This window comes from Meleagris gallopavo, chromosome 16 (genome assembly GCF_000146605.3).
Source record: "Meleagris gallopavo isolate NT-WF06-2002-E0010 breed Aviagen turkey brand Nicholas breeding stock chromosome 16, Turkey_5.1, whole genome shotgun sequence".
NCBI lineage: Eukaryota > Metazoa > Chordata > Aves > Galliformes > Phasianidae > Meleagris > Meleagris gallopavo.
The window spans coordinates 11,890,138-11,905,129 of record NC_015026.2 but is presented as its reverse complement, the minus strand read 5'-3'; the positions used below and the strand labels follow the sequence as shown (position 1 = coordinate 11,905,129).

At 45.5% G+C, this 14,992-nt stretch overlaps 1 long non-coding RNA gene across 1 annotated transcript; it reads left to right on the top strand.

The window, feature by feature from the left end:
* Positions 1 to 3,667: 3,667 nt before the first annotated feature.
* On the top strand, positions 3,668 to 14,170 carry LOC116217231. The gene is made up of 3 exons (XR_004161466.1): positions 3,668 to 3,773; positions 12,473 to 12,748; positions 14,004 to 14,170. It is a non-coding gene; the product is annotated as an uncharacterized LOC116217231 (long non-coding RNA).
* The last annotated feature ends 822 nt before the right edge of the window (positions 14,171 to 14,992 follow it).

Here is a 14,992-nt window from a genome sequence, read left to right as displayed (position 1 = left end):
GCTGACAGCTCCATCACTGTCACCGCTGATGAAAATTTGAACTGCAGGCAGTGGGACTGGAGCAGCGCTCGGTGCAGAAGAGGCTCAGAAATCCTTGTTTGTTCCCATATGAATGAGTTGCTCTGCTCACGTGCCATTTCCTGAACTGCATCTGCATTTAGCTCTAAACTCCTGAACATGATTGACCTCTTCTGACATCCTGGTGGCAGGCGGGTGCTCTGGGGAAGCACTAATAACTGTTGCTCCGGGGGAACAGGGAAGACTTATTCTACTTTCGCCTCTCTGCTTTCTCCCCTTAGGGAATGAGGGAGGCGGATGCAGCCAGCGGTCATCTCTGCGGATGTCAGAAGAGGATGAATAATTTGTAGTATTTATTTGACTTATTTAGCACATTTTCTCCCCCCTGCCACCTAAAATTCAGCTGAGGAGCTAATAACTTTCCCGGAAATGAATCATCATAGCAAACCTTTCTATGCCCAGTTCAGTAGTTTATGGTAGGTAGATCACTGACAGCATTTGGTACTCAAGATTATAGCTGTTTTTATTGGGCATTTCAGTCTCGGGCAATGTGGTAATGCCCTCATTTGAGGGACAGTAAATATATAAATCAGGTGTTTACCATGATGAATCAACCATTATGACTTTTTAAAACTTGGCTTTCTGAAAGCATTTGTTTTCTCTCTTTGCTTGAACCACGTTGTTCGTGGCAACATATTTGCTAAGAAGCTTGAAAAAAAAAATCTAACGAAGACACAACAGCTACAAAGGAGGAAACATATGTTTCAAAGTAAGGGAGGCTCATTCCTCTAAAAACATTTGTGTATTTTTTCAAGGCTCCCAATATGAGCAATTTTTTCATTTATCATGAAGCAGACTCGAAGCCCAACTAGACGTGAGTTGGTAGCAAAGCCCTCTCAAAATCTGCCACTAGAGGAGAAACAATATGTTGCTGTATCCAAAACATCCAGAGGGGAATTATGCAAAGAGATTACTCATCACTGGAGGAAAGTCTTGATTTCAAGTTCCCAGCATTGATTTACGTTGGGACTGCAACACTGACATCTCTGCCTTGCGCAATGGGAAAAGGCTTTTGCCTCCCCTGCAGCTGCTGCGGGCTGAGGCTTGACATAACTGACCTGAGCCACGATGAACACGTCTGCAGCCCTGAATGCAATAGCACAGAGCCAACGTGAGCCTGCTCCGGCAATTCCAGCTCAGGCGGGCGGCCAGCAAAGGAATCGAGCCCTGATTCAAAGAAGAACTGCCCCAACTGCTCACCTTTCAGCTGTGCTTTCAGCTGGCCGCGCACGTGGCACCTTCTGTTCTGCTGGAAGGTGAGCATCTGGGGCAGTCCTTCCTTGAATCTGTCTGGTGGCTTGTGTTGATAGAAATATAATGAAGTTGCACATAATTTTAGTGAAAAAAAAGAAGCAAATCGTAACTTACTATGTTCCGTAGTTCCTATTCATTATTTCTGGGCTTGAGAACCAGCCACAAGGAGTTAATGCAGTTGCTGCAGAGATGACTGCACTGTCTGAGTTCCATGGCTCCACCGAGCTGCAACCCAGCTGACTCACCCTATCTGGGAAAGGGTGTTTCGTGTCCTTATTGCCTCCCAGAATGGCTTAACTGTTGGTGCACAGCCCCATGAGTTGCTTGGGGAGTCCCCTCCTGCCTTCTGATCCTGGTAGACGGGCGTGTTTGGGGTTTTCTTTTCCTTCTGCCCTGCCCTGGGGAACAGCCCCGGATCCATGAGGGCACCTGTGGGCACAAACATTCAGATGGGGAAGTAGGAGAGCAGAAGCCATTAAGAAGGAAGAAAAGGAAAAAAAAATATTGTTTTAGTATTCTTCATCCCCTGCAGCAGGCTGGCAGGGGTCAGGGATGTGCTCCCTTGGGAAAGCACAGCGCTCTGCAGAGCTTGTCCCTGCATGATGGGGCAGGGGGACAGGGAACCCCCAGGGCAAGAAAAGAGAAAGTGAGATACAGAGAGCAGAACTGAGGCAGGAGACACAAAGAGGGAGGAATGACCAGGAGCCAGACATCCATCTTCCCCGTGCATGTTGGGGAAGATCTGATAACACAGAGTAGTTTAAAGCAACGTCATTGTGCTCTGCTCTGTGTCCTCTACTGCATATATGAGGGACCTGCAAGCCTGCAGTTCATGTTTGAGGTTGTCAGCCAAAGGAACTTTTACTCCCCATTGCTTACTGAGCTGCTGGGGTGCCACCAAGCAGTGCCACTCACTGCACTGCTCCTGCTGTCAGCTCTGAGCTGCAGGGCGGTGTGAGGGGGGAGCAGCCCATCTGCCATGACCCCGTCCCACCTGCACTGCTGTCCCGAGCAGCTGATGGACAGCTTGCTCTGCCCAAGCAGTGTTCGGATTTGGAGAGTTCACTGGTCTGGTTCTTGGTTTTCTGCTGCGTTGTGCCTTTCTGAACATAGGTGTGGGGCTGGCAACAGGCCGAAGGGGGCTGAGGGGCTTTCTAACAAACTCCATATGGGGTTGGGATGGCAAACATGTTTTTCTCTTGCATTGTTGCAATGGGTTGTTTTGCCTGCTTTTTGGGAAACAGCAGGGGCTTTCTTTTCCTCAATCATGTGAATAATTAGATTTATTTCAGTATTTACAAGAGATTGCTAAACACTTTGGTTTCAAGAAAGCTGGGAAGTCAGCTCTCTCGGGGGTGATGCAGTGAGTGGGTGGAAGAGGCCCCAGCAGGGCACGTCTCTGCCTCTGTGGGGGAGATAATAGGCACCTAAGAGTGCCCAGTGCCCCCCACTGCTTGCCCCACGGTCTGAGGTGTTTGCAGAAAGGAACAAGTTTCTAAATTATCCTTTACCAAGTGACTGTGTTCTGCCTGCAGGGCTCGGCTGCCTGGGGAAGTGCTGGCAGGGCAGAACCGGGCACTGGCACCTTCCAGAGACAGCCGAGGGGCTGTGAGGTGAGATGGCACCTGAAGTGAGAGAGGTTTTACTGGTGCGTTGGGGTTATTTTGTCACCAGTCCTGCCTTGTGTGGTGCATTGCTGGAGGATGAACTAAGGTAGTGCCGTGTGGTACTTTGGCAAGGAGCAAAACAAGTCTGATCATTTGTAAATAATTTCTGTGGACATTACCATTTATTGGCTGTATGCTTTCTCTTGGCTGGGCAGTTCAGAGTTCTTTGTGTGGTGTACAGCTCCTTGTACTACTGAGGTGAGGTTGTGCTTATAGGATACGTTGATGGAATGTGACTCAGAGGGCTTCATTTTAAAGAGCCTGTATTGACATTTCTCTTGGAAGAGAGGCAACAAGTGGTCCTTCCACCAGACAAGGTCTGTCCGGCTCCTCAGACTGACAGCATCCACTGCAGTCATGTCTTGCAGAAAGGCAGAAGTTGGACGTCATATTGGAGATGTCTTGGGGTTTCCAGGCCAAAGCTCTTTGGCTCCTTTCAACAGGCAATGAAAGCAAAATGTGAGCTCTTTAGGGCTGGGACTTCTTTTGATACTTCTCTGATGTTGAGCACAGCAAGACCTCAGTCTTGGGAATCTGAGACCTTACCCAAGTAATTGAAGGATTGTAGGGCTGCCAAAAAAGACCAAGAGTTGGTGGAGTCATACATGAAGGCGTGCTGATGTGGCTGCACCATTCCTTATCATGTTCTCTCTTCAATCAACAGGACCTCCCCTGGCACAGGCTCTCTTGCTCCCTTGGCTGGGATGAAGTGCTGTGGCCCCAGGCATGGGGCACACTGAGATGAACTGAACAGCTTTTTGAAAATGTCTTGAGGTAAGCTTGCAAAATGCGAACTGCAGTATTCTCATCTCTCTCTCTCTTCTTTTTTCCTTCCAAATACCCCATTTTTAAATCTGTCGGTGCTATTTTTTTTTCTTTTTTGTTTAAGAGGATCAAACAAATCAAAACTGTTTCGTCTTGGTGCTGAGCAAGACCTCTTTGATTGGCCCCAAATGATGGTGTTTTGTTGTTCAGCATTTAATTTTCCTGAGGCCAGCTGCACAATCATTTGGCATCAGTCAAAAAATGTTTTCCATTCCTTGCCCGTTTGTGGTCTGATAGATCTCCCTGCTTTCCTGCCAGTTTGGGCAGTCGAAACGTGGGACCCCCGTGTTCTTAGGGCTTGTGCCTTTGAGGCAACTACTGCTCCAGGAATAGAGAAGCCAACATGTCCAGATGCCCAAGCCAATGGCTCCCTGCATTGTCTGATCCAGACTCCCAATTTATTTTGAGTGTCATTCCTAGTAGCCCACCATCTAGCATGAAGGAATTCTATCCACTCATACAATGAGAGCATTTCCCTTCTGGCTCTCGCAGGATGTAGTAACATTTGTTTTTAAAAAAATAATCTGTTTCTGAGAAGGAATTTGTCCCATTGTTGTTTAGAATAGTAGCAGTAATAACAATGCTGAAAACAGAAATTAATAACCAGATAGAGCCGGGGCTAGGGGCGAGAAAATTGCTGCAACTTCTGGGAGCAGCAAAATAGCTGTGCCTCAGCTGTTTTCTGCCCTGCTTAGCAGATGTCTGGAAAGCCACTGCTGCTGTTCCAGAGGGCCAGAAAGAGGGAGCTAAGCAGCCCCAGCAACTGCCAGAATTCTCCATAGCGGTGTATGTTTTCCCATCCTACAGATAAGAAACAAGACAGACAATCAGTGCTTTTCTTCATTTGTATAGCAAACTCCAGGTCGTATACTGCAGAACAAAGAGTTAATTTATAACACCCCATCCAAAGCTGTGTTCTCAGTGCAGGAGAAGTACTCAGTTAACATTCAAACATCTCAGTGCAGAACCTGAGCGGAGATGGAGAACACTGTCCTGCCAAGCAGTGGGTGAGAGAGAAGGGAGCTGAGCAATTAAGTGCAGTGTGACTTTGTGTGTGATGGATGAGGCGTTTTTTCCACTGACACAGCAAAGCCTCAATAATTGTCAGGCATGGGCTGACAACTCTGATCTCTGTTGGAATGTTGGGAGTAGCTCTCAGTGGGTGGGATTCTCAAAAATTGGGCTATATTTGCAGAGCAGCACAAGTGCTGAGAGCTCCTGGGAGTTTGTCTGGACCATTTCCCTCAGCTGGAGGGACTTGCAAGTTCAAATATATGTGGATAGGATGAGAAGTCACAGGCTCAAATTGCCTCTCTGGAAATTCAGGTTAAACATTTAAGAATACTTTCTAACAATGAGAACAGTGAAATATTCATAGAAATTGCAACGGAGGGCTGTGCACGTAGCATCACTGGGGTTGTTAAGAGCAGGTTAGAAAAACATCTGTTAGGAAAGATGTAGGCTGATGATCCTGACCTGAGGAAGTAATATGAATTGAACAACCTCCCAAGTTCCCCTTCAGGCCAATTTTCTTTGCTTCTGCAGTGTTGCATAGCAGTGGTTAGCGGATAAATGGTAGTATAGTGATTCCAATGATTTCTTCTCCCCAAAGTACATGTTGAGAGTTTTCTCTCCAGTGTAGCATGAAGACGTGTTTCAGTCAGTAAACACGCGTCTCCGAATTAATATCTCAGGATTATTAAATCGGGAAGAAAAAGGAACACTTTATTTTCATAATAAGGAAATGAATTTTCAAGAGGAAAAAGAAAGAAATGCTCGCCTTCTCCACCCAGAGATGCATCAACTCGAGGATGTTCATTGCTAAATAATGAGAAGAAATGTAGAGTAAAGCAAAAGTTCCTATCTTTGCGGAGAAAAGAGAGGAAAGGAAAGGAGTAAGAGCACAGATACGCGTTGAACAAAACCCTGAAAGAGAAAGAATTCCTAAACAAATTAAATTATTCATCTGACGAGCACAAACAGCCTTCTACTTTCAAAAGAGATTTAACCCAGTTCTTCAAAGAAACAAAACCCAGCAGTAATTAGTAAGTGCTTTTATCTCTTCTGGATTAGAGTATCCCATAAAGCTGAATTCCTAGAGGTGATGTTTCTCCACCCCAGAATATCAATCCTTAGAAGATGTTGCACAATTCTTCTGCTTCAGCCCAATTGGGTGCCGAGGAAGTTGGACTGCCTGGGCTGCGCTTATTTTGCTCATAGGAAAGTCAGCTGTGATGAGACCCCGGATAGAAAGATGAGGAAAATGTCAGGAAACTGGGACTTGCCCTTTGATGTTCCTATGAGTTACAATTTGGGCTTTGAAGTCCTGCTGGTTTCTGGTGTGTGGAAACGATTTGCACCCAGGATGCATCTGTGGCACGTGGAGCAGCACAAGCACCTGGTGTGTGTGCATGGTGAGGTTGGGAGAGCCCAGCCAAGGCTGGGAGAGTACAGGGTGATGTGGTCCCATCACTTCAGCCAGGGCAGCACAGGGAAATGAGGCATCGCAGACATGCTTGGAGTGGAAAAATACAACCTGGATAGGATATGTTTCTAAGCTACCTAGGGGAAAATGAAGATCAACTCACATGCTGCTGCCTTTGACTTCTCAGCCAACAGATGCGATACCAGCAGCTCCAAACCTGCATGCTGAGCCGAGTTGGTGTTAGGAACCAGACATTCTTTCTGGATGGCTCCTCCAGTCCAAATGTGACTGTGCCATCAGTCGCTTCCTTGCAGCCGATGCAGAACTCCTGCTTTCTGTGTATCCCAGGTGTGTTTCCAAAGCAAGGCAGCTCACAGGCCCGGGGAGCTCACATCCACAGGAGTTTTGGTTTTCATGTGATGCCGACCAATGAGCCGTTGGTAGGGATCATTCCCTGCCCTGGGTTACACGAGGAGGCAGCAGGACAACTGCAGTGCTTGGTCCTGCAATTGCATTGCCTGATTCAGAGGGGATGTCCCAAGGGCCTACGGCTCTTTTTGTTTGTTTGTGGGTTTTTTTTTCTTCCTTTAAGCACTGTGATATATTTGTCAGACCAAAGCATGAATGCAGTAAGTAAAGCAGCTCTCAGCAGTGCTGCAGACAGATTGTTGAGGTTTCAGCTGCCTTAGCAATTTTGACTACATTTCAAAATTAAAACTAGACAGCCTAAAAAAGCATCCCCCAAAGCCTTCCCTTCTTCCCAGGCCAACTGCAGCAGGCAGAGCTGGCTGCATCCTGCAGATTGCCATGCTCCCAGCCCTGCCTGCAGCCATCCCACTGCCAGGCTCAGACACAGTGTCCCACTGGGTGGCCAACGGCCCCAGCACTGCCAGGCCAAGCAGTCAGACTGGGGCTGCATGGCTTTGCCGTGCTCCTGCACTCACTGTCTCATCTGCAGAAGGTGGCATTTCTGCCTCTGCTGCAGCCTTAGATAATGCTCTGCGCCTGCTGTCACTGCTCTCCCATAATTACCAGAAACATTGCTTTAAGAAGTTACAACTTCCTGGAATGATGTGAAAAATGAACCGTTTAGAGCACCAGTGAGTAATAGGTAATTGCAGGCTGGAGCATCTTTAAACACTTTCAGCCTTAAGTACATTTTTGAAGAGTGTTGCTCATTATTACCTTGCAGATCTTGATGGAGTTGCACAGTCCCGGTAGCCTAGATTACAAATGAGAAAAGAACTTTGTACGCAGGGGGACTGCTTGGCAATTACAGCCAGGCCTGAGGGGAACAGAAGTTTCAGCCCCTGCTCTACTGCGGGCTGCCGTACCACTGTGGAGACAGCGCAGGGATGTGTGTGTACAGACGGACTGTAGTGCTGCAGAGGTCCCTTAAAATCCAGGTCCTGTAGAGTCTGATCCCTTAGGCACCTTGAGAAAAGGAGCGATCCTCGAGAAGCCCTGTGCAGGCTAAGAGCTATGTGTCTGAGTCAGCAGCAAAGATTAAGCCTTAGTTTGATTGCTGCCAGGAGGAAGGCGCCAAACTTCTCTTGGGACCTTTTCTGATCTCAGAAGTATAATCCAGATCTATAAAATGAAGATAACCATCTTCTCTTGTGACAGATAAATGCATTGACATGAGGAGCTCAGCTGTAGCTCTCATGTGGTGTATGCATATGGACCTTTAATAGGGAGTGAAAGGGGCGTTTTCTCGAGCAGGGCTCGGGCACACTGTGCCTGGGTGATGCTGAGTGGAGAACCCAGCGCTGGTGGCCAAACTTTCCTTGCAGGAGGCAGCTGGGCTGCCAGCACCATGCCTTCCCTTCCCATGCCAGCTCTCGGTTTTGCATCCCATCCTCAGGCTGCCCTCACACCCAGGATGACCCCCAGCAGTGTGCTTTCATCTCTTTCTGCCCGAGCCACTGGAAGTGAGGAAAGCTCACCACCTGGCTGGAGGGAGGAGAGGATGCCGTGCTCCAGCTGCAGGCGGATGCCCTCATTCCCCAGTGTGATGTTCTGAGGAGACAGGTATTCTCAATGAGCAGGAATGTACTGTGAGTGCTGAGCTCCAACTCCTTGGCCTAAAACTTCTGAAGCTGCATTATTATCCCAGTTTATGCCATTCATCTGCAAATGCCCTGTATCCATTAGTAATATGTTGATGAAAACTTCTTTTTCTCCCACTTAAAATATTTCCAAGTGCATCTTCCCATGTGTGCTCACACCATTTCTTGCCAATAAAAGGAGTTCTCTGTTTTCTTGCTGTAATGTAAGTTTGAAGGGGAAGGACTGCTCTAGTGAGCATCTGGCCCTGTATGCTACCCATTTCCAGGCATTACGTTCTGTACCACACTATTTTGGGAACCAAGGGAAGGAGAGCAGCCCAGGAATAGGAAGGATTAAATGCTTTTATATCTGACTTGTATCCCTGGAGCAAAGAAGGACAGTGTTTAAAGGACTGCCTGCACCATCAGGAGCCTGGCCACGTACATGATTGGCATTTGCAGTAGTAATGAGACATTTGAATTGTAATGAGCTCATTACTATTTTTATTGCTATTGTATTTTGCATTTTCCACAAATCACGGAAGGAGCTACTTTTTATTTCCACTTTCTACTGTGGAAAGTCTCAGGGCAATCCCAGCGTCTGCATAACGGAGAGGAATTAACCCCTATGGAGACAAAGCAGGGGAAGCTGCTCAGAACTGGCCACGGGGGAAGAGGAGAGAATTGAGCTGTGCCTGGAAGCTAATTCAGTAAGGAGATCCTACGCTGCTGTGAAATCCAGGGACGGCGTGTTTTTATGGATGCATCTCCCACTCAGAAACATCTGTACAAAATCAGTCTGCTCGTAAGGGGAAGCTTGGCATATATATTAAGTTCTCTGTTGACAGTTTCTTTCAAATATTGATTTGGATCAGAGTTTCTCTGTCATTTTGCTCTGTTTTGCTTTAATGATAAGACAAAAAAGCTTTGGCTTTGCAGCAGTGCTCAAGTTCCCAGTATTGCTCAGCTGGTCTGATCTATGCCCCTCCAGAGCCTTCTTGTCTTTTTTGAGATCCAAATATATGTGCAGTAGAGCAGTCCCCAGAGACAGCTCGTGTTGGGTTCCAGTGACCCTGCTGGCTTGGATTACTTTGGCCAGGTTCCATTCAAGCTCTGGCTTTGGCTGCTTGCTGTTACCTATCCCAGATGGCTGAGCAGACACTCTCATCTTTAGCTCTCAGTGAATAGGCAATACCTGGGAAAACAATCCTCTGCCATCCTTCAGGCTCCAAGATGGGGCTTAGTGAGGAGGTTATTAGAGTTAGGGTAGGATGGTCAGGTTGAGGTTGGACTTGATGATCTGTAAGGTCTTTTCCAACCTGAGCAATTCTATGATCCAAAGGGGCAGCTCCATCACGACCTGTGGATGTTTCCAGACACGTCAGAGTGCAAATGAGACATGACTTCAAATCAGCTGCTGGAAAATCATGTAGCTTTGACACATGGCTGTGTAACCAGGCCAATTCTAATGGGGTAGAGTAACAGTTAGGTTGTGTAGTTACAGAGGCAGTTGAGCCTTGCTCTGAGTTCATACCAAAGGATACAGATCCACTGATCTGATCAATTAAGAAGGGATATCATGTTGGTGTGCATCCTTTTGGATATTACAGGAAATTCAAGCAGCCTGCTTTAACCTAGACAGGTGGGTGAGAAGATTCCAATGTGGAAATGTCTATCTCATAGGCTGGAGGCTGTGTCAAAAACATACATTTTTTTTGGCCACTAGTAAGGAGAAAGACTCTTACAGCCTCTTTTCTGACTTTAGAGAACTTAGAAAGCCCCACCTTTTGTATTGTCTGTACAGTTTAGACATATTCTGCAAGTTGTGTGCAAAGTCCAACAGTTGCTTGAGAAAATGAATTGCCACCAAAGAACACAATTGGAAAAAAAAAAAAAAGGTGTGTATGTCTGCTAGTTGAGTGATTATTTTGTTAAAGTTTCAACTTCTGGCAAGATGTGTCTCTCTCATTCCCTCTGTGTCCTATGGCTGCTGAGACATCATCCCTCTTCTGAGCCTAGGGTTAGGGCTGGCCTGGTTTTGATGGTCTGTAGACTTTGGTGGCATCTGGCAGTAGCACCAGCAGCTGTTGCAGAGACAATAATGAAGAAAGAAAGACAAGAGAATTGAAAAAAATATATACATTTTGACAGTGTGTGTTCAAAGACTATCTTACAAATGTGGAAGGAAAATTGGGATACAAATCCTCTGTGCCTTTCAGACAAACCTGCTGCTGCCTTATATAGCTCACCAAGGGCACAGGGGGAAGAAAGAGAGTAAATTTGCCAAGACAGAATTGCATGCTGTATCTCCTTCAGGAATTGAGAAGCTGTTTAAGTGAATCAAGAGTCTTTTTCCCAGCACCTTAGAAATTTCTCTGTGTTGTTATTCTTCTGTGAGCTGCTGCACTGGCACTTTGTTTTGATATCTTAGGGAGCGAGATGGGAGAATTAGCCAGAGTTTTGCTCCTGGCAAGATCATCTAGGCTATCTGCTGTTGGCTGACTATAGAAAGTGCCTCCTCTGCAGGTGCCTGAGAGCTCTGGGGTTTGTGACACACCTCAGTGGGATTCAGGTGAGATGCAAACCAGCAGGAGCTGCTGGGATTGGTTCCATCCTCAGGAAGCTGGAATAGAAGGGAGGGGGGCACGCCGGTGTCCATTAGACTTCATGCAACCAAAACCCCAAGGGAACGCTCTCAGAGTGATGCAGATAGCCCTCCACGAGGCCTTCCTCCCCATGGCAGCTACATGCTTCATGAAGGAGCTTGTCCCTTCCAGCTGCTCTCAGCATCCTCCTTTTCTCCCCGAGGCTGCTACCCCTTGGTAGGCTCCCATCCGCTCATTAGTGCATTGCAAGCCAGTGCTGGGTTTATGCTCAACACCAGGGGCTCTGCACTATGTATCTTATCTCTCGCTAGAGGTTGTTATATTAAGCTATAATACAGAAAATACTTAGTGAAAAATATCTACAGTGTTACTTCTCAAAAGCAGGCAAGTTTTTGTACGTGTGCGATTGCTGTACTCAGTGTTTGATCCCAGCTGGAATCCAGAGGGGTGGGAGTGAAAAAGTCAGACACATTTTTTTGCAAACCACAACAACAGGGTTTGGTAAAGGGCAGGAGAGTGCAGAAACTGGTACAGTGAAAACAATGCAAACAGTACAAAACCAAGCCATGGTGGCAGGTACTCGTTAATTCTTCCTTTCCACTGTTCCTTTGTATACGTGTATGATGGTTATCATCCAGAGTTATCCGGTCCCTGGGGTTCAGTATGTCTTACCTGCAATCTCTGGTGTCACCTAGGACACGATGTGGGGGTTAAACAGGCAGGGTGGGCAGCATATAAAACAGTCATGAATTCCAATAACTTGATGATAGCTCAATGTTATTTTTAGAATGTGACTGACAGGGGTTGGATGAGCAGTGCTGTGTCCAGCCAGCTCTGATGGGCCAAGTAAAACAATATTGAAGACAGTGACAAAATGATGTCATTGCTGAGTGAAGACAATATTCTGGTCCTGAATGGCATTTCTGACATCCAGTGATCCAAATGCTATCTTTTGCTCACCTTTTTTATGGCTCATTTCTCTATTCTCGGCTGTTGCCTCTGAGCTCATGACAGAAGGAGGATAAAATGTCAGCCCAGGATACCTCTGTGATAGACCCTATCGTACTTTTCCCATTGAAAGAATGAAAGCATTTAATGGAACAAAGGCATTAATCAGTGACTGCAATGTGATATCCTCAAAACAAGGCTCAGTGCTGATATTAGTGTCAGTGGGCACTGCTTCTAAACACCCAACGTGGAGATGAGGGCAAACAACTGAGTCAAAAGAAGCTGACAAGAATAACTATTTTTGCAGTCAGAGCATCCTGTGCTTCTGCACTGTTTGTTTTCTTACCTTTCCTTGTCAGTGAGGGAATGTTTGGGGTTTTTTCTTCTGTTCTTCTGAATCCCAGTTGTGATTCTGCTGTCATAACACTTTAGATTTGGGACAGTAAAAAATTGCTGTGCATTAGCACTTATTGGAAGTAACCTGATAACCTACTGTTCCATGGAAAGTGGTTTACAGCTTTCATTCATGGCGCAGCATGACCTCATTATTGCAGTTCTGAGGGAAGCAGCAGTGTAGCTGCGGTCCTAGTTTACATTTTTTACTTCCTTTCTTTTCTATAGATCCTTGGCAATGGAGAGAGATTGCAGTGCAAGCACTTTTCTGGATTACTCTGTCACCGATGTCAAATCAAAGCATCAAGGATATAAATCTTCAGAAAACATCTGGCCTCGCTTCAGCCAGGTTATGCAATGCCTCAAGTACATCCAGCAGCAGATTATGCTGTGTTCTCCATTTGTGCAATGCAAACTAATGTGAATATCAAGTCACATCAGTGGTCTAGACAAGTAGTCGAGAGATAAAGACGGCAGCCCAAAGTGGGAAGTTCGCCCTTTCAGGTAAGATTAAACTTAAGTTCAAAGCTGCCAGCTATCCTACATTCAAAGGGTTACAGAAACTACTCACAACTTGGGGCTAGAAACTTCAAATCTCTTCTACCAGGAAAGCATTGCAAACAAACCCTGTGGGCGTTTATGTGGAACTGCAGCAGAGTAACACAGCAATGCTCTGGCTGTGCTGGGATGCAGAAATTTGGATTTCTCTATCCTTTTCTTAGATATTTTTTCAGAAAAACAACATGTCTTTCTCCAACTTGCAATCACATTGGTGAGCTCCACTTGTCAAAGCTGGAGCTCAGGGTATGCCACGGGGCACAGAAGGAGGAAAAATGGAAGAAAAACCTTACAGGGAAAAAAAGGAAAGGGATAAGCATAGGATTTCAGTCAAGAACTGGGGCTGATTTTGGTTTTCATGGTTATGGATTTGTTTGAAGAGAATATATTTAATCTATAGATCCAAGTTGGGATTATGTGGAAAGGTCACTCAACTGGGCTCATCCTCCCAGTCTCTCATTTCTGTTTGACATCAGCAAAACCTGAATTTTAATATTTGTTATATTTAGGGCAGATGATCCACTCAGTCAGAATCGAGGATTAGGAATTCATTTTGTAAAGCATTACATAAAAACATGACAAAATTTGACCCTGGCTCCAACTCTCTTAGTCCACTTGAGTCTAATTGTAAAACCAGGATCAAAATCTAAAGAGAAGCAAATGTAATTGGTGCTAGTAGATGTTTTTGCTTTTGCCTTTTCCCTTGCCCAAGAGCTTCTGTACACAGAAGCACCGAGGTAGCAGAGGGCTGCTTTGTGCATTCTGATAGTTAGAACAAAGCAAGATTAGTCAGGAGCAATAAGAACGACCCCAGCTGTTGTCTGCTGGGAGAAACCTTTTAAACAGAAAAAGGACAGAAAGTTACTCAATAATTACAAGGAAGGAAGAGCACATGGCTTGAAGTGACTGGCTAGTAATCAATTCCTGCTGTGAGCATTTTTGTCCTGACCATACGATATGTGAAGAAAAATTAGAAGCATGCATAAAGAAATCAGCATAGCTTCTTAAGTGGAAAAACAGAAAGTTCAAAGATAAATAATAGTCTGCATGACATGAAATCCCATTGTTTTAATATAATACCTACTTTAAACGTATCAACCTTTTAAAACAATTAAGAATGTGGGAATAATCATTTTTCCTTTCACTGTAGTGCCTTGTGTGTGTATTTTGAAAACGATTCTTATCTGGGTTGCTTCTACAGCTCAACTTAAAGGTCATCATGTTCGATCAAGATATTGTCTCGTGACAGCTTTGTTGGTATTCTCAGCAGTGCTTGGGAACAGTGGTTGATCTTGCATCACAAACTGTAAAGGAAGTGGTGCGTATGTGTAATCCAGAAATAATGGATATTCCTTTTATATTTTAACTTAGAACTAATTAGCTGGTTTTTTTCTGTTGTTTGTTTTTTTTTTCCACGTTCGTATTTAGAACGCAAGGAATGGCTTTGGCCTTTGGAATGGATTTTATCACTGAGTTTCAGGAAGTGAAAGACCTCTCTAAACCTCAGAAACTGCAAAAAATGAACTTGTGATTGTAAAGTTCAGTGACATAGGGAATGACGATAGGCTGGAATATCTCCAGAATGCTAAGAAGCCCACTGACAGTCGCGTAGATGAGAAGGCGATGAGATTCATCCCACAGAAATCAAATATAAAAATACTGAAACGTTAGGGATGTGGAAACAAACCACCCTGAGGGGGGAGGAAGGCAGCACTCGTTGTTCTGGTGGCTGTTCCACTGGCTGAGCCGTGGCATGCACTTTGCAGTACTTCAGAAAACATTGGCATGGGGTCACCTGTTGAAATATTAACAGAATTTGTCAGCAGTGTTTCCAGTAGAGAAACTTGCTTTTTCCCTCCTTCCTTTCATTTACTTGTGGCAGCATTATCTCTGCTTATAGCCAGTTCTTTCCTTCCTGTATCAACAGCACTGTGTCTGCAGGAAGGAGCAGGGCTGGGAAGGTGGAGATGACAGTGTCCATGGGCATACTGCATTTCTCTTAGCTTCAAAGAGGCAAAGTGGGGAGTAAGTCCTTCACAGCGCTGAAACAGTTATCAAAGTAATTCTATGGAGAGTCTGCCATCGTTACAGATCCCCTTTGGTCCTAACCTTTGAAGAATAGATGGAGGAGCTGAGTAGAGACTCTGAAAATCTTGATTCAGTTCCCAGTGCAACCAAAAGCTCTGTGAT